General features: G+C 26.6%; 1 protein-coding gene across 2 annotated transcripts in view; it reads right to left on the bottom strand.

Annotated features, from left to right (window-relative positions):
• The window catches only part of LOC126909408 (potassium voltage-gated channel protein eag), a 66493-nt gene extending 53641 nt beyond the window's left edge, over window positions 1-12852 (bottom strand). For both annotated transcript variants that reach the window (XM_050691834.1, XM_050691840.1), the window contains exons 1-2: window positions 12483-12852; window positions 3888-3930 (exon numbers count right to left, since the gene is read on the bottom strand). The gene's annotated coding sequence lies outside the window, so the exon portion shown is untranslated. The remainder of the gene's footprint in view (window positions 1-3887; window positions 3931-12482) is intronic.
• Between the last annotated feature and the right edge of the window lie 3883 nt (window positions 12853-16735).

The raw sequence follows: 16735 nt of genomic DNA, 5'->3' as shown, positions 1-16735 counted from the left end.
AATAAATTATAATATTATTTAATTGTTAAAATATTGAAGATAGTAAGAAATTGTTATCTACGAAAAAATAAACCACCAATTATAAAATTAATTTACTTGTGATATAAAATGTATACTACAAAACAAGCCGTGTTTAAAAAAAAAATTATATCTGATAAAACATTTAAAATTATCAATTTTAAAGGAAATATTTTGAACAATTTAGTAAAGTTAATATTATAATGATCAATATTTATATAATCACTCAGCTTAAGATTAGGGCTTAACTATTAAATGAATAATTTTTTTATCTCGATAACAAAACATCTTCAAAATGGTCTTTTTTAAGACTGCTCTGTTGTTGAGTATCATGAAGTACTATTCACTAATTTTATTACACAGAGGCGAGATCACAACAACGAGTATAACATTAATTGAACAGCACTTCTTGTTAAAATTAAAACATCATTATACGTGTAAATCTTTGGAAAATCCATTAAATATTTGTAAATTAATGATGTTATTAAATTATTTGCAAGTGATGGATTTTATTATGATATTAATTTAATGGATTGATCGAATTGAACGTATTAATTTAGAAGTGTACCAAATTAAAAAAATGCATTTTCAGAATATTGGAATCGTAAGCTATGTAAATATTTTTAGCTGATAAAAACTTACTATTAAGTAAAAAAAAAATTAATTATTTACTTGAAATAGAATTAGATAATTTTCTGAAATGTCAGTAGTAATTCATTGTACAATAAATGACTAGTGTGATTATAAATAATTAATACTATAATTAAAATCTTACTAACGTTAATAGAATATTATTAATAAAAATATTACTTTAATAAAAACATGATTTTTATACTTTTTCTTACTTATTCATATTCTTTGGAATCAAAAAGATTTTGCACGAGAATATAAAAGTGCTGGGTAGCATTCATATATTGAAAGTTAAACGTTGAAAAATAAATCTTACAACTTACAGTTAAGAATTAATAATAGTTCATTACAGGTAAAACTTAAAGTGAAAATCCTTTTTTTGCTATATCTCAAGTGTACTTTAATATTTATTCCTTATACCTAATGTATATTAAAATACCTACTTTGGTATTTATTTTCAAACGAATAAAATAGAACATTGAACTTAAGTGCTGTTACTATTATATTATTGTAAAAGTAAAGTATTAGGTTATATGTATTCTTTTGTATAAAAAATCATAATTATACCTAGTATAACTAAGTAATAACTAAATAATTATGGACGTAATTTTACAATCATCAATCAAATAAATTTAGTTAAATTTCTAAATTATAAATATAAGCAATCATTAGAAATGACATTAATTGTCATTTTATTAATACAAAAACTCTCAAATGCTTCTAATTTATAATACATTTTTTTGTTACTTATAAAATAAATTATTAAAATAAAAAACATAAATACAGTAATTTGAAACGTACTTAAAATATTCTAGAGAAGCAAGTCAATAATTGTGAAATATCCTAAAATGTATTCAATCACTATAAAACAGCCTGTTGGGAATTATAAATGTTAGTGTAGTGATATCCTCACAAAAATTTACCATTAAACTGAAAAGGTTTATAGGTTATAGCAACATTTAGCTTTATGGGTAAGAAGGAAACAGCCAGTACATAAATTTAAAATAAATATATATTTATTTATGATTTCGAGTAATGAAATCTTTGGAGATAAAATATATTTTTTTTATTAAGTAATATAATTAACTTGAAACTCATTTGAAAACTGTTTTCTAAAGCTAAAAAACTTATTAACTTAAAAAGCTTATAAACATTAAAAAAAACTCTATATGTCGTATTTTCACTTAATATAATAAAAAATATTAATTAGAATTAATCTAAAATCGTTCAATAATTTAGTTTAAAATATAAATAGAATTATTTTTTCTAACAAAATAATTTCAAATTAAAAAAAGTCACGGAAGTCTGGCGTCAGTCATACTTACACATGTCGTCGGTCATCTTTGATAAGGACAATATTTAGATCTCAATCGTGACCTCTCTGCAACTTTATAGTGACTTCGTGTGGGAATTTATTTATTAACTGATTAATTTTATTATATTAAAAATAAAAATCAGTAAACAAATTTTTTTTCTTTTAATTATTATTTTATATGTAATTAGTAATAATATAAAAAAACCCAGCACAGGGGGGTCGCGGCACAGTGGTGACGTGGCATAGTTGGATCAAGTATAATGATATCTGACAGTGATTAAAATCACTATCAAAAGAAAAACGCTTCGATGCAAATCTTTAGATGGTGTTTAATTTTAAAAAATTGGTGGATTATTCCAAAAGCTACATGATCTGCTATTTCCTTATTAATACCCTGNTATCTTATAGTTCATTATTAATATCCTAATTAAGATAAAGTATGTAGAATGAAAAAGGGATTATTAAAAAATATTATTTCTCATAAAAAAATAATGTTGATCCATACACTTTTCAATATGTCATAGCATTATAAAGTTAAAAATGTAAAAAATAAAATCGAGAATTTTCACACAATAATAGCATTCGGTAGCCATTTTCACCGTGAAGATAAAATAAAGTCCGAAATTTTTTTTTTGCATAATAAAGTATATTACATTAGCTTTAATTTAAGATATATATAAAAGTGTCAGACTTTCCGGAACACTTTCAAAATTTAAGTTGAAAAAGTAAATTTTTTGTGAAAAAGTTGTCATTTTAAATCCCCCCTAGTGGGCAGATAAAGAGTCAAATTTACAAAAAAAATATATCAAATGTTAGGTAAAGACATTAAACATCTATAAAAAAAAAAATTATATTGATATGTTCATTTTTGAAAAAGTTATGGCAGTTTTAAGTAAAAAAAATTGAAAAAATTTCGAAAATTAGCGATTTTTAAATTTGTAATTTTTTTGGAGGTTTCCCCCATTTACGGGGAACGAGGGAATTTTTTTCAATTTTTAAGGGTAATGTCTTCGACTAGATACGATTTGTGATCTTTTGACGTATTATTGAAAGAAATCGGTTCGGTGAGAGCTGAGAAAAAGTGGTAACAGACACAAAAAAAAAAAAAAAACATCATAGTAAAACCAATACCTTTTCAGCTTCGCATCGAAGCTAAAAATTAATGTTTTACTTAATTATTAATATTTTTGAAAAATGTATGTTTCAAGAGTTAATTTTTTCATTTGCAATGCAAAGCTGAGAAAATATTGTTTTTACTATGATGTAATTTTCTTTATTTGTGTCAGTAATTTTTTTCAGTTCCATTGAATAATTTTGTCTAACAATATGTAAAAATTATCATATTTTAAATCATTATCGTTATTTTTTGGAAATTTTACCGTTGTTCCGCGTAAATGAGAAAGAGTCTCTAAAAATAATACCCCTGTGGGCATATAAAAGGTCAAATTTACAAAAAAAAAATACCGAATGATAGGTAAAGACATGAAGCATCTATAATAAAATAAAATTATATTGATTGGGTTATTTTTAAAAAAGTTAAAGCAATTTTAAGTAAAAAAAATTGAAAAAATTTCGAAAATTAGCGATTTTTAAATTTGTAATTTTTTTGGAGGTTTCCCCCATTTACGGGGAACGAGGGAATTTTTTTCAATTTTTGAGGGTAATGTCTTCGACTAGATACAATTTGTGATCTTTTGACGTATCATTGAAAGAAATTGGTTCGGTGAGAGCTGAGAAAAAGTGGTAACAGACACAAAAAAAAAAAAAATAAAAATAAAAATAAACACATCTTAGTAAAACCAATACCTTCTCAGCTTCGCATCGAAGCTAATAAGAGCTAAAATCTTTACTTGACATTAATAGAAACTGATAACTTTATTATTTTATTAACAATTTTTAATGAGATTGAATCTGGTTTACTTACCTATTTTAAAGTTTTTTCATTCATGATAAAAGTCGGATTTTATCTGAAAAAAAAAATTTGATGAATGAGTAAATATAAATTACATCAATTCAAAAGTGAAGTTTTATTAAAATGAGATATCCTGCCATTGTAAGATGATAGCTATTTAAAAATAATTAAATTCGTAACGATGTCTATTTGCGAAGAGTAATCTTTTACAGTCACTAAACATTTCTTTGAAGTTAGAGTGCATTTTGAGGGACAATCTTTGAAATCGTTTCTTATTCGTTCCCTTATTGGCAAAAACTTCAATGAAACCGATTTGTTATGACATTTTTAATCATAACATTTATTCCACAACAGCAAATCGATGAAAACTGAGTTATTGAAAAATTATGTCACTCAGAAAATTCTTAGAGGTATAAAATAAAATACACTTTTTCGGTTTTAGAGAACAATGTAACACAAGTATATTTCATGACAAAAAAGTAAAATAATCCTTCTATTAATGTTCAAGAATTATTTTTACTTAAGTATTTTAAGTAGCAGCTTAAATACTTTATTTGATTTATTAATTAGTCCATGGAAACATAATTAATTTAATTATTATAATCACAGTAAATGCCCAACCTTTCTATAGAAACAAGTATTTATATTTTATTCTTCCGGAGATAATACAAAATAAGTAATTAAATATATTTTTGATTTGCAACCGTTAAGTGATTTAATTTTTTCTTGGCAATTCTAAACATGAGCATTAATACTATAGTTTTATTAATTTCTGTAAGACAGACACTTATATGTTCTTAGCAAATGAAATCTGCAAACAATTGTTTATAGTGTGTATTAGTATATTTACTTTTGAGGTTATTTTTTATTTTAATGCATACATTTTTTTCAATGCCTTTATTTTTCCTTTTCTTTATATTACATGTCATTTATTTTCTAGTATTCCGACCACTACCGTTTTCCATTTCTTCAAATATCTCATGGGATTTTAATGGTTAGATATACCACTTTCAAAAGTGAAGCAAAAAAAGAAAGAGTTTTTATTTATATTTGTCGTTGTGTGTTGTCACTTTCCTCAGTGTTGTTTGTCTATATCAACAGTTCTGGTGCTAAATTATGAGGTTTGCTCAAACAATTTTCTCGTTGATACGTTAATAAAACATTATGATTAATAATAAACAATTATGTCTGTTTCTTATGCTCAGAACACACAGATTATAAATTTTTTTATATAAAATTGGATTATTTAATTTTTATAGACCTATACATACATATTTTGACTATTTGTTCTAAGATTTAAATTATTTAAAAATTAAAAATATTCTTAAAATACTTTGTTGAGCTATTCAATAATAGCAAAATTTTTATTTATCTACTTAATATAATTTATTTTTCTACAGATTAATTTTTCCTTGTATTAATTTTCTTATGTAATTATGAAATAAGTTAAATATTAAAATAACACATTACTGGAATTATTCAGCCTTTCTTCCTCTGATTTTGTTTTTAAAAATTCAAGTTTTTTTTAATGAAGCGAAAAAACTGTCACTTCTCACTAGTCAATTTATAACGTACCATACCAAGCATGAAAGCTTCGTTTTGTGACTAACGTAAGAACATTTTAGAAAGTCATTAATCAAATTGAGTATAGGCTATTTACAAAAGCTAATTACTATTTTTGCGTTCATTAAGAAAACAAACAATCAGCTTTAAGCATTTTTGTTAAACTAAGTACTTAGAATACAAATAGAAAATATCGATGAACACTGGATTATTTTATCTTTCACTATGTAAATTCAGATTAGTATAATATATTTTTTCTTAGCATTAGTATTATGATTATTAGTTAACGTGAATCCATGAAACCAAAGTATTAATGTAACTATCAACAATACTATTAGTTTCATTTGCAGTGATTACATTAATAAGTTAAGACATTGAACTAATGTTAGCTGATATTGTAATAGTTTTATAGTTATTATTTATAAAGTTTAACTTATAAAATTTCCAAAACTACTTTAGTTGTCAATTTAATATCTCTCAGATATTTTCTTAGTCTTGTCGTGTTAAATAATTTTTATTATCGATTTGATGTCAGAATTAATATATGTGTTGGGAATATAAATGTTTTACTTTATTTAAAAAAAAATGAAAAGTTTTTTACTTTTAAATGTGTTATGGATTTACAGTATAACGAATATTAATTTTTTAAAAATACGAAATTTCATAATTAAAATATTTTGAAGTTCAGTCATTGATGTAAGAAATTGAAAGCGTAGGAATTATATGCCCTTCATATAATTAAATTTCCTTATACTAAATATTAGTATAAGAGAATTTACTTATTCAAGTGTTCAGATGCATTAAACTAATAACCACCCTCTTCGATTGTTTACGATATTTACTTTTATAATTAAATTTATAATAAATAAGTATTACTCCTTCTATTTTACTTTACTGAGGACATTTAAGTTCAACTTTAAAGAAAATTAATAGTAAAACGCTTTTTACTCTGAGAAACCAAAGGTTTCTCCGCATTTATTTTGTAAAAGAGCTTCATCAATAATTTACTATAAAGTCTTTCCGGTGACTAATGCATTTTTGTAAATCTTACCCTGTTCTTTTCAACTTCTTCGACAGTTTTTCCTATTTTAACGTTTTATAAAAAAAAAAATCTCCTAGCTATTGAACTCACACTATTATTTATCATGAGACTCTTATTGCAAATAGTCATAAAATGTTCTTATAATATTTATGTCAGTATAAGATTTTTCGGTTTTCCTTGCTGATCTTCATTTTATATAGTTAGATAAACAATTCAGGAATATATTTACTGTGAAATATCTACCTCTCAACCTTTTTAAGTTATGTGTAATGTTAAACTGCCTAAATATTTATGTTATTTTCGTGATAATATATATGGCATATATACATATATAATTATACATTGTATAATTTGGCTAGTAAAAATATCATATTTTAATAAACCTATTTATTGTAATAAAAATGATATTTAAATATTCAAAATAGTTTTGACATTTTAATCGAGAATAAGTGTAATGTTAATGTTGAATGTCACTTGAAAAGACCATTAAATTTTTTATAATAGCAATAACATTCGTATTGTCAACATTAGTATCTATTTTGTTTATTTTTTTATAACTATGATAACCGAGTATCAATTTCAGCGTAAACATGGAAGAGTGGCTAATGAGTTTGAGCTTATTTTTTTTTAGTAATATTGCTCACCTTGTTTTCTGACCTACGAAAAGACATAACAGTGACACCGACTTTTCTTGTTTTCTTGTGGTCATACGCATTATGTCAGCGTAATGCACTCCAATAATGACATATCGTGAATCAATTTATCATTCTGTGACACTTTTACTGTATTAAAATAGTATCTTGTAAAAATAATGTCGTTGTTTTATTGTTGTGATAAATATTTTTCTAAATAACCTATCAATGTGAGTTATATGAAGACATTTAGACAAAATATCTAACAACAAATAAATGTAATAGTATCGCTTTACAGAAATATTATATAATCAATCAATAACACAAAGTGAATTTGAAAACATTCAAATAAAACTGAACCAGACTTGATACCAGGATCTATTTTAACATAACTATTTAAGTAAAATGATTTTGTGAAAATTGTATTTGATATATCTCTCTTATGCATTTTGTATAAAAATTTAATTTTTTTAACTTTACTCAAACTTTTGTTATAATACCTTATAATATAATCACAAAAACAGAATAACTAAATCCTTTAAAAATAACACATAAGCTATCCTTGAGTTATAAGTGTTGGTTAATTATCTGAATAAATGTCCTTTATTCATTTTAAATTCAGAACATTGAAGGAGTTTCCCGAACTCGATCAGAGTATTCTAAATATGAAAATAAAAGACAACGATGTAAAAAAAGAAGTAAAAATCGAAGCAGCAATTGGTTTATCAAAAGGACAGTAATTGTTAGTGGATAAGTGGAACAGTTGAACACTAAGAGATAAAAAGTACCAAACTATTGGTTTTTTTGTGCGTGATCAAAGTCGTAAACTTGTCTGGCTGACTAATACGGCGGTATAATTTAGGTTTATCGTAGTAGCTGAAACGATAACATTATTTCAAGACTATCTTCATGGCATCTGATATGACCTTTAATGAGTACTATTCTCTTGAGAGACATTTGTTGAAAACAGTTGTCGACTAAGAAATACATTAATATAAAATTATAAGAAGAAATCCAATAATAATTTTTTTTTGTGGATACTTTAGATTGTAAGAAAATGGAATTAAATGTGGAAAGTTCTTCAATGTTGCTAATCAAAAGCACAACAAGGATTTTTTGGTAAATATACATGTAATTAAAAATAATTTATACTATCCCGATTCGAAATAAATTGTATCCTTACTACGCATTTTTATCATAAAAGTTTTCATAATCTATGCATTTTAAGTTTTAATGATTCCTTTGTATAGTATTAGCTACCCTTTAACGTTGTAAACAAACGGCAAGCGTCCACAATACACACACCATCGGTTCGTTTACAATGTCGACACAGATTTGGTATCGTGGAACATAAGTGTACATAAACAAGGCGTCATAGGCTATGATTTGGTGAACAACACATCTCCAATTGAAATTAACAGAAGCATATTAATTCGATAATGTATCTATGTTAATGAACCAAGAAATGGATAGAAAACCATGAATAACTATGAACAGTAGTCTGAAATACTCAAACCCGAACAAAAAAATCAAATCAAGGTCAGAAATTAAATGTCTATACTAATACACATACATAATCACTTGTCACGAAATACACAAAAATTAATATACTTTTTTTAAATGAATATTTGTATTTTGTTTATTGTTGAACTCAGAAAACAATAATTGATTTTTTGTTAGCAAAATTAAAACAACCCATTTTTTTTATAAAATATATAAATACCATTTCAAAATATTGTAGTACGCTTATTAAATATGGGATGAAGCACGATTAGAAATTTTATGTTTTAATGAATTTTGATATTATAAAAAGAAAACGATTTATGATATATTTTTAGACTTTTTATAACAAAAAAAAAAATCATTCCTAAAAGTAAGAAAATCTTAAATTAACAATTAAACAGTTTAAATTTCAATATATCTAAATAATGAACAATCTTTAAAAAGATTTTGAAAACAAAATAATTAAACGATTTTTGTTTTAATAAAGATATTAAAGTTAAATAGACGTATTTCATTTCAAAAAATTGTACCAATAAACTACTCTGAATTTAGTTTTTGACTGTAGTTTTAAGTAATGTAGCAAGTTTTCCATTTTCTTGGAATAACAATGTAATAATCCTACTACACTAATCCTAAAACCTTCAATTACATAGTTGTTTAGTTTCATCAACCTGTAAGTAATAATTGAGTATCTATTTAAGAGTACCTAAATTTTTAATATTTAGTTTCACAGGATATGATACAACTAAAACAATGTCGGCATTGTTCTTGGATTGGCTAGACATTACAGGGACCTTTTTGTATTTTTTTTTTTTTAGTTAACAAAACTATTTTTGTTTTTCATTTATGCATGTGAAGCTCTTTTATGTGCGGAGCCCTAGGCATGTGCATTGGTGATTTTGTCATCTCGTCGGTCTTGACCCGAGACCATTTGATCAATAAACGCTTTTATTTATTCCTAATTAAAATTAATTAAGTAGCCGTATTGTATTATTTTGAATTATTGCCGAAAAAGTTATGAAGCTTTAAGCAAAATTGCTTACAATACGAATAGTTTAATTTTATTGATTTTAATTGTGTTTACATCAAAAGAAAGAAACAAGTAGTTTTCAAAGAATTAATAAAACTCGGTTGAAATAATATATATTTCAGTGTATATATTGGCGACAGACGGTGCGACTTTAAACAGAGATGGGCATTTGAAAAACTTGGCAAACACTCACAAGAGAGTATACACTGAAGGTATTTCACATGGGGCGTTAGAGCAGAAATAACAATGTTGAATCGGACTCAGTTAATGCATACAGTAATAACACAATAAACGGCAATGACAAATATAGTTTTTTAAATATGTTATATCCAAAGATTTCATACTTTTGAATACATATACTGCTATACTGTTTAAGAAATAACTAGTATAATGTAGATGGATTTTTCGAATAATTCTAATGAGTTTTTCCTACCAATAATTTGTTTAAATTGATTAAACGTTAAAATAATTAAAATCAAATAGACGAAAACGTCGCTTAATTTGTTTTTGTATTTATTTTCATTTCATATGAAATTCGGTTGGACGAAAAAATCACCAAAGTAATATTATACCAACCGTTTTATTTTAATTGAGCAGTCGATCTCATAAACTTTGCACGAAATCAAAAAAACGCGTAATAAAACATATAGATAAGATACCGGATAAATATTTTTATATACCTAGACGAGGAAATAAAAAATAAAAATACAACGGAGCTCCAATTTTAACTACCATCATATCACGAATTTTACTATTACTGTGTTTTGTTAGAAACAGTTTAAAATCAACTCATAGATCATGTAATTATAATGCATTTTCATGGAGCATCAAAGTTTCACCGAGGGAAAAATGTTCTAACGTCTCTGATTATATTGAATGTGCTCTAAAGTGATGTTTCGAGATCCAGATTAACGAACCTTTAGTTTTACGTCCGGACTCGAAGTGTCGGAGATCGGCCAGGTTGGTGTGTAGGGCGAGCAGAGGTAGGTGCACATTTAATTGGTCATTATTATGCGGCGTCGTGGATCGCGCTTAAGTCGTAAATTTAACAGCCGCTTCGTTCCCCGAGCACATCGCGTGATCGTAGCCCGAAATTGTTTCCAAACGAAAGCTCTACGGTGTGAATCGATTGGTCCGTAAACTATGGCCACGTAATGTGAAGACTTTACACGGTTTTTCATTTCCTCCGGACACCTAATAAAAACCTTTATGTTTGCCTGTTACCACCTTGATCACTAAGAGTGTTTTTTTCTTAATCAAAATTTACCAAACTTTTGGACCGTTTCCCGGGTGCAAGTGTGACAGCTGTTGGACCCTTCACTTTCAGATAAATACATTACAGGAAAAATAATCGCCGTTAATGGTGCTGATCAAATTGTCTCGGGTTACAACGTTAAACTCATTTGTAGAAAAAAATTACTGTACCCCACAACAACTACCATTGATCGATCAACATCACACCATTTCAGAGTTTAGGAATTCTCTTAATCATTAGGCTTTGATATATTACACTTTTATAAGGAAAAAAATAAGCGTGTCTACTTTTTTCCATTTACTTTAAACTAATTTAACAGCACGAATCACCCAAAAACTTATTTACTATCGTTGACAAATTGTGTTTCATTGATAAATGATAATTTACATGTAAATTAATAACTTCATTGTCAGTCGTAAGGTATTTAGATATTTATAACATTTATACTGTTGTATGTTATTAATCAAGTTTACATCAAATTTAGCTTATTTATACATTCAGAAACTTAATGTAGCTTAGAATCTTCACTATTATCCGAGGCGCTCAAAATGCAAGGGATATAAGTGAAATTATTTTATTTTTACAAAATCGATATTAAAGTTATTGAGTTTTCATACAATACCATGTAAAATAAAATCCTTTTTATTTTTTTCTTTAGCTAAATAAAACTATTAATTTCCAGACCGACTGTTACCTAACTCAATTTTCGTCAAAAAAAAAGTCACTTTTACCCCTTGCATTTTAAGCGCCTAATTTGAATTTAGATTTTCTCCTTTTTCAATTATGACTGATCCATAATATTTTTTGTGCGTATTTGCTAGATTTAATTTGGTATCACATTCAACTCAAATGTACGATTTTGAAAATCTGGAGATAAATAATAAATGTAATTAATTTGAAAACGGAAGAAAAAAACGTCAATATATTAGCGAAAAGGAAATTTTCGAGATTAGTTTTACAATACCGATGCATAATTTATAGTTATTGATGAGGGAAGTTTGTCAGTGGTGCATTGACCGCAATTTATCCCCAGAACTCTCAGTCGCTGCTATACTTACAGGTTTTGTTGGTTGCCATAAATACCAACACAAGTTTGTCGAGGTAAACGCGTGTGCCCGCATTACCCGAACTAGTGGACTCGGTAGAATCGCTTAAACCGACAAACCGAAATAATTGGAGAATGACACATAAACTATGAGAAGACATAAAACTTTGCCTAATAGCATTATATACCTTAGTACTTGTGACAATTTCCTGTTCCGGAAATCTTTATATTTCACTGAACCCAACAACACATACGATTGAAAATTATTATTTACGATGATCATTTGGACACCATAAAATTGAACCATGGCCATTAATTAAGGTCTAAATTCATTTGATCGCATCCGCGGACCATTCAATCGAGAGCTGTTTTAGCCGGACAGAGAGAACTCTGCGCGGATTACAGGAGTTTAGAAATAGAAAACAATATCCGAGTGATACAATGCTTAGATGCACTGTATTTGCATATTTTGCATTATAATGACAGCGAAACACGTCCTGGCTATAATATGTAGTATAAATTCCACGTGATACTCACCCTACTCGATAGGAACGGCAAAGCGCCGATTCCTTTGATAAACCCGACACTAACTGGTAGTGCTAATATCCCAGCGCTAAAAGTAAATGACCATTGTTGCAATAATCCTCGTGCAAATCTATTGTTACAAGCCCGGGCGCGAAAGAAACACTGTTGCGGTAAAAACGAAAACTGCACCAAAAATAAAAAATCGTGTAAAAAAACAGCACAACAAAATATGTGTTATCACTAGACAATAGATGTCCGATATTAAAAACAACGATAAACTTGATTCATATAACAGACGATTGCGAGCGAATTATCAAAGACGTCGGATACGTTGCGTGTATGAGTTTGCACGAACGAGGGCCGTGTGTGCGCTGCATCAGTGGGCCCTGCGTTGCGGTGCCGGCGGCCGCTATGACCGAATCATGCGCAAGAACTGTCCGCACGAACAGCGCTCGCGCCGTCGACTTTTTGCTGTTCTCGCAAACATATACACGTTCCTGCATACCTACATGTGTAAATAACTATACAATTTCGGAATAAAATATTATTATTTATTCCTATGACATGGATGCGTCCCGTGTCTCAAAACGTTACATTATTTAGAACAACTGTCCATTTCAATGTCCATACGGGTAGAAGAAGCGAACGTGCACTTTTAATCAGTGGCACTCCGTAGGTGATCTAACGTTACCACCACCCTCGGCCGTTGCCCGAAAACTTTTGTAAGCCATCAATTGGTCAAACTACTTCAGGTTATTAAAAAGTCAAATATATTTCATAACACACAATACACAATGGTTGACCATAATTCGTTATGGTTAAAAACCTTAGTAAATAATGCAACGAGTGGACTATTGACTATACTACATTTTCATTAGGCTCGCGCAAAATGACAGTTTTCTACACGCGCTATAAAATTTCAGTGGAAATAAAAATAAGTAAAAATAATCCTACACAACAAAAAGCTCTTCAAAAATATCCGCAGATGCGCATACTTCGAAAACGATGTTTTCATCATAAGCGCCAAGTAGACACAATTTTATACTAACATCTTTTTTTAGTGATAAAACTTTGCCAAATATCAACAATTCGATTTGAAAATAAATTTGTTAATATAAGAATATTTTCACTCTTTAGATAATTTTCATTTTGTTTATATATATTTTTTGTATGGGTAAAATGAAACACGTAAAATATAACAAAGAATAATTTTAAATATTGTTCGATGAACGCACTACTTACCTAATTTAATTAATTGTTGTAATTACATAAAATCTAGTAGAAATATTTCTTGTTTAATTTGTTGTGTGATCCAGAAACGTATTTAATATTTTGATACCTTGAATCCACATAATTCTTCCACCTTTGATTTTAGATATTTTTTTATACATTACGTCAATACAATAATAATAACAGTGTTGCTTTTACAGATAATTATCACAAATATCAACAAAAAACTAAATTTTAAATAAATAAAACTNAAAATAAAATACAATAATAATAACAGTGTTGCTTTTACAGATAATTATCACAAATATCAACAAAAAACTAAATTTTAAATAAATAAAACTAATCTATTATTAAGCACACTCAATATTTAACATTCTCTATTATAATTAATATTCACTATATTAAACAAGTATGGATTAGGAAAGTCCAGTTATTTATAGCGGGGCCTCAGAATTTGGAATTTCTCATTAAAACTTAGCATAAAAGTATGAAATTTAAATAACTTCTAGGATATAGAATCCTCATTTAATTTTAAGCTTCAAGAATCACTGTACTAATCTAGACTTGATAGTGTCAAAAACCAAATTTGAAAACATAGAAATATTAATATTTTTATACACAAAAAGGCCAGTAGTTTTTCAAATACTTAAAATTATATTTAAATTAACTTATTTTTAATACTGATTGAAATTGGCATACATTTTATAATTATATTCGTTTCCCCTGAAAGATTTATTTAAACAAAAAAGTTATTAAATTTCTTCAGGATATATTATTTCCAAAAAAAAAAATTATGATTATCATGAAATAATAAAATGATAATAATTTTAAATTATCATATCAATATTTATCGATCTTTGACAGAAATTGATTTTTATTTTCCAATTCTATGAAATATTTTTTTTTGTTTGGTGTATTCTGATCTTATCGCAAAACATAAATAAGATACTTTTCACATATTTCATTTTATCAAAACTAAATGAAAAGCTTAGTGCAACAATCAATCAAGTATACTTTTAATAATTTATTAAAAGCAATTTACTTATAAAAAATGTAATTAATGACAACGAATAAATATTTCTACAAAAACCTAAATACAAGATCATTTTCTATAGTGTGTACACCAGTGGCGTAATTAAGATTTTGTCCTGACGAGGGAGGAAATTACATAAAAATATTTTCCAATTCCTCCTCCAAACAAACAAAAATTGTATCTTCGCCTTATAATTATATTTGTTATAAGGGATTATAATACCAATAACTCCCAATAATTACGCCAGTAAAGTATTCAGAAAATTTTCATTTATTCAAAAATTATAAAAAATTATATTCTCAATAATATCAATGCAACAATATATAGTTGTTATTCTAAGTCTTTGAAATGTTTCATTTTTAATTGATTAAAGATTAAGCTAGCGCTATCTAGTTATTAGTTCGTACAATCATAAACACTAAACTTTTTTGATATTTTAATAAAGTTTATAAAATTAAACTTAATTTTACGTCAAATAGGATTGTATATTTTATTAATAAATGGTAACTTTACTTTTATAACTGACGATATTATACAAAAATTTAGTTTATTTAAATTCAATCCTTCCACATTATAAAATATATCATTGATAGTCGACGTATCAATTAGCACATTGTAATTCTGTCACTGTATTCGGATTAAAACTCTAGTTGTATCATAATAATGAAAATTTCATGTTTGAAAAGTTTTATATCTAATTTTTATTTTATAGTTTCCGAATCATAAATAATGTCCAACCCATTAATTAACATTTGAAGGTTTTAATGATTATAGATGTAATTTCTGGTCGGATTTTAATATATAAACTTAACAACGACGTGGTTGACTTGAAATTTATGTCTTCTTTTAATTTTAAAATAAGTTTTTTTTTTTAATCAACATAAATAAGAAAAATGAATTATATGTAAAAAAAACTCCGCACAGTGGGGACGTGGCACAATTGGGTCAAGTATAATGATATCTGACAGTGATTAAAATCACTATCATAAAAAATGCTTGAATGCAAATCTGTAGATAGTGTTTAATATTAAAAAATTCGTGGATTATTCCAAAAGCTAATGATCTCCTATTTCTTTATTTATATTCGATTACAAGTTTTATGATTTATAAGTATAGTATATAAATAAATATATAAAGGAAAATGGCCGAATGAAAGAGGTATATAAATAGTATTTATCATAAAAAATTGTATTGACCATATATTTTTAATAAGACTTTATTAAAAACTATAGCATTATAAAATTAAAAATATAAAAAAGATTTTTTTTATTAACTTTAATGTCCGTTTTCACCACAAAAACAAAATAAAGTCCGAATTTTTTTTTTTCATAATTAAGTATATTATATAAGCTATAATTTAATATATATATAAAAGTGTTATTATTTCCGGAACACTTTCAAGAATTAAGTTGAAAAAGTTTCACTTTCTATTCGCATTTTTAAGTTTTNCACTTTCAAGAATTAAGTTGAAAAAGTTTCACTTTCTATTCGCATTTTTAAGTTTTGAACCTACCTGTATAAAGGGAAATGGTCCGATTCAAAAAAAAATTATGTGCGAATGAAAGAGATATATAAATATTATTTCTCATGAAAAAATTGTATCGATCTATACATTTTTCGAAATGTTATAGAGATATAAAGTTAAAAATGTAAAATATTTTATAAAATCGAGAATTTAACCACAAAAATAGCATACGGGAGCCATTTCACCACGAAGACATAATAAAGTTAGACATTTTTTTTTCATAATAAAGTATATTACATTAGCTTTAATTTAAGATATATATAAAAGTGTTAGACTTTTTGGAACACTTTCAAAAGTTCATTTGAAAATGTTAAATATTGTGAAAAAGTTATCATTTTGAATCCCCCCCAGTGGGCAGGTAAAGAGTCAGATTTATAAAAAAAATATATTAAATGATAGTTAAATACATCATGCATCTATAAAATAAAAAACGGTAGCACAGTGGGGTCGAGGCACAGTGTGGACGAGGCATAGATG

The sequence above is a fragment of the Daktulosphaira vitifoliae genome, unplaced genomic scaffold (assembly GCF_025091365.1).
Source record: "Daktulosphaira vitifoliae isolate Bord-2020 unplaced genomic scaffold, ASM2509136v1 Scaffold_1, whole genome shotgun sequence".
In the NCBI taxonomy this organism is placed as follows: domain Eukaryota; kingdom Metazoa; phylum Arthropoda; class Insecta; order Hemiptera; family Phylloxeridae; genus Daktulosphaira; species Daktulosphaira vitifoliae.
This window is presented reverse-complemented; position numbering and strand designations above follow the sequence as displayed.